Below are 7,952 nucleotides of genomic sequence, written 5' to 3' on the forward strand. Positions count from 1 at the left end.
GTTTCATCTTCATCATTGTTTTTTTTATTCCTGTAGTTGCTGCATTTTTTTCCTCCTCATCTTTCTATTGATTTTTCAACATTATGTATTTTTTTTTTGTTCTTTGTTTGATTTTTTCTCTCAAAAAGAATTATAAGAAAACGAAATAAGAAGAGGAAGAAGAAGCAGTAGAAGATGAAGAGGAGGAAGAGGAAGAGTTTTGAATTATGCAGAATTTATCAGAATAAAAATACACCCAAATATCTTCGTGTTATATCCAAATATCTTCGTGTTATACCCAAATTTGCTACAAATACAGAAAAATATTTTCTCTAATACTGCATTTTTCTTCTTCTTCTTCTTTTTCTTATTTATTTCTTTCTTTTAGTTAAATGAATGTAAGTTCATTCTATTCTAAGTAATTTTGCAGCATTATGTGTTTCTTCTTTTTTTGTTTGATTTTTTTGTTTTTATTCTTATTAAGAGAGTAAAACAAAAAGAAACTTGAAAAGGTAAAATAAAAAAAAAATGAATAAGAAAAAAAGAAGATGGTGATGACGATAAAAAAAAGAGAGTAGAAGATGAGGAGGATGAAGAAGAAGAGTTTTGAATTATGCAAAACTTATTAGAATAAAAATACACCCAAAAATTCTTAAAATACACCCAAATATTTTCGTGTTACATCCAAATTTGTTGCAGAAAAATGTTTTCTCTAATGCTATATTTTTTCTTCTGAATTGAACCACATATTAGCCACTTGATTGGATTAAAAACAATAATTAATTTTGTTCTGGTTCAATTGACAATCTGAACCTGAATTATTTGTTATCTTCAACAACATGATGGAGGAGAAAGAGAAAAAGAAAAGAGGAGAAAAAATTCTAATGAAAAAAGAAGAAGGAAGAACAGGAGGAGGAAGAGGTGATGTTGATGACGACCATAACAAAAGAGAAAAATTACGAAAAAGAAGAAGAGGTACGGAAAAAGAAGAAAAAGAGGCACAGAAAAAAAGGAATAAGAAGAAGAGGCACAGAAAAATTACGAAAAAAAAGAAGAGGTACGGAAAAAGAAGAAAAAGAGACACAGAGAAAAAAGAATAAGAAGAAGAAGCACAAAAGAAAAACGTGAAAACACGTGAATATAAGTGACTTGTATGACTTATACAAAAAAACGCTTGTATGTGGAGTATTAATCATATTGAAATTAGTTTCCTCCTATTTTACATGTCAACTTATCTTTAATTGATCTTTCTAGTAATACATTTTATTTAATAGTTTGATAATAGAATGACGAATGTCACATGTACTTTTAAAGTTTATTTATTATTTTTAAAAAATTTTAATTTAAAAGGCTTATCGTTAATTTTTGTGAAAAAGAAAGTTCAACTTTTAAGAATAATTTCTTTAGAGACATTGTGCATTTGTCGCCCTATCTCACCACTCAAAATGGGCAAAGATACCTATAACTGATGAATTTTCAATAATGAAATCTTCAAGCTTATTCTGTTTTTGCAAAATTTAATAGTGTTTCCAACTTTCATGTAACTATGCAACATGAAATATTTTTAAAAAGACGCTATAAATAAGCTCACATATCCAAGTTTTCTAATAATTTAATTATCTCAACATTATGAATAATTTATTTTCATTATAAAAAACCCATATAATAATGGTTCTAACAATCAAAGACTAAAGCTTATGACAAGATGTTATACAAACCAAACATGGAGAAGCATAAATTGAACCTTCTGGTGATGATACACCAAAGCATTAAAAAGGAACATGCAGTTGAAGTCACCAATCTGATACATCAAATCAAACAAACTAATTATTTTCATTCAGGTCTAAATTTCCGTGGATGATATGCAAACTAATAAGGTAGCAAGCATAAAAGCAAAGAAAATGGCACAAGTTGAGGACAGTGAGGTTTGTGCCACAAAACAGCCACTTCCTCCATCAGAACTTGCCAAATCATTCTTTCTTTCCTATCCCATGCGACATGTTATAGATCCCTCGTCCCTGAAAAAAAAGGAAATGAGAGAAGACTTGCTGAACATGTTCAATCATGCAAGTTTTTCAGTAAAATAACCAACTTACGATCATGTACAATGAAGTTGCTGCCAAAGCAACTGGGAATCCAAAGAGAAATACTTGAAGCCAAATCAGGCATGAAACACAAGCAAAAAATAAAATACAGATTAAAAGCCACAATACAGTGAATATAACTATTGAACTATCCACACAACCCACCAATAATTTCTATCAACTAAAGTGGCTACTTTCAACAATACATGGTTGTTTCATTTTAATGAACATAACTGCACGCCCAATCAAATTCTAGCATTTCAAACTTGTGATGGTTTCGTAGTAAAATAAATATGATCCCTCAAGTTAAAAAAGTAGGAACAGAACAAACCACCCCTAAACCAAACTGCATTCCGAATACAATAATATTTTTTCCCCAAGTACCTTGTTAGGGCATTACATTGCATCAAATAATCCAACTAATCCTAACAAAAATATGCACTACCGTTTATGTTTTGACAACAATTTCAACAATATTCGATCCAATGTCACAACACCTAATCAATTTTCCCTTTTTTGAATTAAAAAAAAAAAGGAGAATCGCAGCTAGCGTAGCATGAGTGAAACCGGGACTTGCAGAAAACACGGAGCGTACAAAGTAAAAAGGGACAAGAAATGAATAACTGTACTAAGCAACAGAGAAAAGAATTAGAAGAAAAAGAAGCTCACTCTGAACGAAGGAAACGGGTCTTCGAAAATGTGGGAGCTGAGAGAAACGGAGATGAATACGCCCTTCTGTTCCTGAATCTCTGAAACAATCTAGCGTCTTCGATTGACCAAGATAGCCGCACATCACAAAATTACGTTACTGCCCTTTCCTCTTTTCGGGTTAATAAACTGGACCAGGCTAATTTCCTTATGACGATGGAGTTCGCGCGAAACGGCGTCGTTTCGCCTCTAGATTTTCATTTCCCCTACCGATGAAAAACGAAGAGGTTCGAAGGGGAAAACCGAGGATTTTCAACTACAATTCACAGGTAAAGATACTTCCCTTGTTGAGATCATATGAAACAACAATTTTTTGTGTGCTGTATTTCATCTTCCTCTATTATTAGTAATTTTCACCGTTTATTTGAATTCTTCGTTTCTTTGTTCAGCTGAAGATAGTTATGATTAGAATTCAGAATTCAGAAAACTGTGTTGATTATGATGTTACTGTTCGTTCTTATACTATATGATATTATATACTTAGTGGCATTTACTATTTAGCACCATGATATCACATTTGCTTTCATATAGTCACAGTGTGATTAATGATTACTAATAATATTAATTGTTTTTATTTTTGCTGTTCATCTTCTGTTCGATATTTTGATTCTTAAGAGAGGATCAATAAAACAGGTCAGAGTCATGGCTGCTTCAGAAGCTGTTCTGCAAGTTGTGTGTGGTTCAAGTTCTTATGATTTTCATTATGTGAGGTCCAATAAATCCAAGGGATTTAACACAAGGAAAAGAAGTTCAGTGCATGTCCAAGCACAAATTAGTTCAAGACAATTCCATGCTTCTAAGGGGAAGCATGTGTTTCACGGTACTAATAAATTGGAATCTCTTGTTTGTAACTGTAAACGGGTTGAACGTGTCAATGGAAACACAAATAACGATCATAAAGGTGCCCAGTCTAAGTTGGATAAAAGACAGAATTCAGGTTCTCTTGATGAGATTGTGACTGAGAGTGCACGACGTGGAGAAGTGATGGGGTTAGATGTTGTGGTAAAACATGATAATGGAGGTGTTACATCTAAGGACAAGTTGCATATTGATGGACTTCGTAGAGATTCATTGAACAAGTTCAGCGAGAATTCGATAGAGGATGAAGCATGGGATTTACTGAGGAACTCTTTTGTTTATTACTGTAATAATAATCCCATTGGAACCATTGCTGCTAATGATCCTAGCAGTACTGTTATATTGAACTATGATCAGGTCTTTATCTGTGACTTGTACCTTCTGGGATAGCTTTCCTCTTGAAAGGGGAGTATGTATAGTGCGGAGTTTTATTCTTCATACCCTTCGGTTACAGGTAATTTCTTGAAATTTTACTTGATGGTTTATTCATCTTTACTAGTTATGCTAGTTGGTAGGGTAATAACTAATCAGGTTTTGGCAGAGTTGGGAGAAAACCATGGATTGTCATAGTCCTGGTCAAGGTTGATGCCTGCTAGTTTCAAGGTGCGGACTATTCTCCTAGATGGAGGTGATGCTGCAACCGAAGATGTCTTGGATCCTGATTTTGGTGAAGCTGCAATTGGTCGTGTTGCACACTTGCACCAGTTGATTCTGGTGGCAAATCTTACTGTTCTATGACTCTTAATTATTAGTTCATACATGAATCTTTCTTTTTCTCCCTTTTTTAAAATTTTAATTTTCCTGATGCTGCATTAAGTAGTAACACTATAGTATTCTATTGGCAGGATTATGCATTATATTGTTGTGAGCATATGGAAAATGCACTGGAGACTTATCCGTGCAAGAGAGAGTTGATGTGCAAACTGGAATTAAGATGATTTTAAAGCTGTGCCTGGCTGATGGTTTTGATATGTTTCCTACTTTGCTGGTTACCGATGGTCCATGTATGATAGATCGTCGGATGGGAATACATGGTCACCCTTTGGAGGTACAAGTTAGTTGCTCCTATTTTTGCTTCTAAAATAGCCATCTTCTTATGAGGATATGGACCCTAGCCAATGAATACTAATTTGAAACTCCATGCTTGTTTTTGTTCCAACAGGCATTGTTTTATTCAGCACTACTTTGTGCACATGACATGCCTACTCCAGAAGATGGATCAGCTGATCTTATTTGAGCACTTCACAATCGTCTAGTTGCATTAGCATTTCATATAAGGGAGTATTACTGGATTGATATGAGAAAAGTCAATGAAATCTACAGATACAAGACACAGGAATACTCCTATGATGCTGTTAACGAATTCAATATATATCCAGAGCAAATTCCTCCATGGTTGGTTGAATTTATGCCAAGCAAAGGAGGCTATTTGATTGGTAACCTGCAACTGGCTCACATGGGCTTCCGTTTCTTCTCCCTTGGAAACTTGTGGTCCATTGTAAGTAGTCTGGCCACTGCAGAACAATCACATGCAATTTTAGACCTTATTGAAGCAAAATGGGCAGAATTAGTAGCTGACATGCCATTCAAGATATGTTACCCTGCTCTCAACGGACAGGAATGGCGGATTATTGCCGGAAGTGATCCCAAGAACACGTATGCCATTCCACATTACTCTATCCAATGTTATAAACTTAGTTTCAATCATTTTCATTCACCTTTTATTTCCCTTGCAGTCCTTGGTCCTACCACAATGGAGGGTCGTGACCAACTTTGCTCTGGCAGGTTAGTCCCTTGTCCTGCCTCTTCTTTCTCTTAACAGATACTATCTATGCTACCCTCATCTGCCAACCAATGGGCCTCGTCTATCTGTTGGTTATCCAAAAACTTAAGCTAAATTGTTCAAGGCAAATGAGAGGCAATTCGAACAAAAATGATATATTTCCTTTTTCCATTTGGTCGAAGTTCTGACTTTTTTCAGAAACTTTCCACACCTACATTACAGTTCTTACTAGAAGTGGTGTGCACAAATTGTCAATTGATGATTATCACAAAGGTTTCATTTTTTTTTTATCTTTTTGGCAGGTTACTGTTGCGTGCATTAAGATGAATAGAGCAGATATTGCTTCAAAGGCCGTCCAAGTTGCTGAGAGGCGCATATCAAAAGACAAGTGGCCTGAGTATTATGACACCAAACGAGCTAGATTTATTGGGAAGCAAGCACGGCTTTTTCAGACTTGGTCTATTGCTGGATACCTTGTGGCGAAACAACTACTTGCCAACCCGGATGCTGCTAAGTTCCTCATTAATGAAGAGGATCCAGAGCTGATAAATGCCCTTTCTTGTATGATCAGCGCAAACCCAAGAAGAAGGAAACGAGGTAGGAAGAAGCAGAGCTTCATAGTTTGAGTTGATAGTTTGAAATTTTGATTTGATTTGGATAGTGATATATGTTTTGTAACATACTGTTGTATTAAAGTAACAATAACTATGAAAATATTATTCCTGTAGATAATTGTGCGAAATAATAGTGATTTCAGGTTCAGACATGAGCCAAATGTCTTCCCTTCTCTCCTTTTTTCTAGGGTCTGGTTTCCTTTCCTTGAGATTTAGTTCACCCTGGGACCCTAATCAACTTTGAAATCATGGCATGTGTCATAATAATATGGGGTTAATTATACTCTTGTGAACTTTATATGATTATATCATTTGCATCTTATTCCTAAATTTAAAAATGTGTGAATTGATTCTCAAAATTTTTCAAATGTGTAAAGTGATTATAGATTAGCTGTGTTGGCACTTGGCAGTTTTCTGATCAATTCCTACTTTACTAATGGTTGTCTTCGGAAATATTTGTGAACATAAATGCATGTTTCTCATCAATTCCGTTCTTACGTATTGCTCAAGTATTTCCAATATTGTATACACATATATAGTTAGCGTTGAAACGTCAAGCTATGAATAAGTATAACCGTATCTAAAATTCTATAGTAATTAGTTGTACTAAAATAATTTGTCTAACTAACCTCAATTTATTGGCTACTCTGTCGACCTCTCAGTTCCATAAATCAAAATCTAGAATTTTAATTGGTTAAGTAAGCTGGATGCTTAATCTATGTGACAGCATCACATGGGCTTCATCTGCTTGATCAACTTGCCAATTAGTACCAGAAAGTGACTGTTTATAATTTATATCCAAACCAAATTCTTAATTATTGAAGAAAATTGACCGCTAAGATTGAAGACACACAAACAAAACAAATCAATAAGAATAAAATTTATGCGACAACTAGCTTTTTCTTCCTGTTGTGTTTTTCTACAAGAAGGAAACGGCTATGTGAACAAAAACAAAAAACCTAGACCTATTATTAGCTTGTACTAAATCAAACTGAGATTGCATTAGTAGTAATTAACTATATCCGCGTTATACTTAACACAATAATGATGATAATAATAATAATAATGGTGAGGCCATCATGAAGACTTTGATGTGCTTGGGCCATGTTAAGTTGGATTGGATCATTTGGTTTTGAGTGGTTGTCTTTTGTGGGTGACGATTGATTAATGTGTAAAATTGCCAAATGACATGAAAAGAGAGACTGAGAGAGGGGTCATCAATTTAGACATGGCTCATGATAGCTACCATAGCTTTTGAGGTTCTATCATATAAAAGAAAATTAGAATATAGTATAATATAATGCATGGGATAACATTATAACAATGATCTTCTCAATCTAAAAGGGAAACCATGTCCCAGGTCATGCATATTGCACATTAATTAGAATTGGAACCTTCTCTTAGTGTTCACTTTGCGATAAAGATCTGTCTGCATTATGCAAGTAGTTAGCGGCTTTCATTACATTATGATATACGTCCCACCCACTAAATAATGAATACCATAATTGACATAATGGAACATAAAATTTAATACCATAGATAGAGGTTTCTTTGGGGAAAAAAATTATGTTATGGACTTATGGGTACCTTGCTTACAATAAAACTAATTTTATACATACTTCAGTATTACCCTATCTTAGTATCTTAACTTTTGAATTAGTTGGGTAGGAGTTAAATACTTCCTACAAAAAACACACAAGAATTTCTTGTGATCCCATTTACTCTTTCTTGGGTGGTAAGAACATTATTCTTGGAGGAAAATTAGATAAGTACGATTTCTTAAATTAAGTTAATCAAATTAATATAGTTAGAATCTCAATTTAATTTTTAAATTTTTTTTGATATTACAATTTTAAATGAGTTAATCAATTATATAAATTTTTTATTATGTCAGATAATTTTATAATTAAAATCTTGTTATTATTT

The 7,952-nt window shown here is 33.8% G+C and overlaps 1 long non-coding RNA gene and 1 pseudogene across 1 annotated transcript; one reads left to right on the forward strand and one right to left on the reverse strand.

The window, feature by feature from the left end:
• On the reverse strand, window positions 1,685–2,150 carry LOC107613578. Its single transcript, XR_001614081.2, has 2 exons — window positions 2,076–2,150; window positions 1,685–1,997 (listed from the first exon to the last, which is right to left on the reverse strand). It is a non-coding gene; the product is annotated as an uncharacterized LOC107613578 (long non-coding RNA).
• LOC107613577 lies at window positions 2,431–6,187 on the forward strand (annotated as a pseudogene).

This window comes from Arachis ipaensis, chromosome B08, assembly GCF_000816755.2.
Source record: "Arachis ipaensis cultivar K30076 chromosome B08, Araip1.1, whole genome shotgun sequence".
NCBI classification, from domain to species: domain Eukaryota; kingdom Viridiplantae; phylum Streptophyta; class Magnoliopsida; order Fabales; family Fabaceae; genus Arachis; species Arachis ipaensis.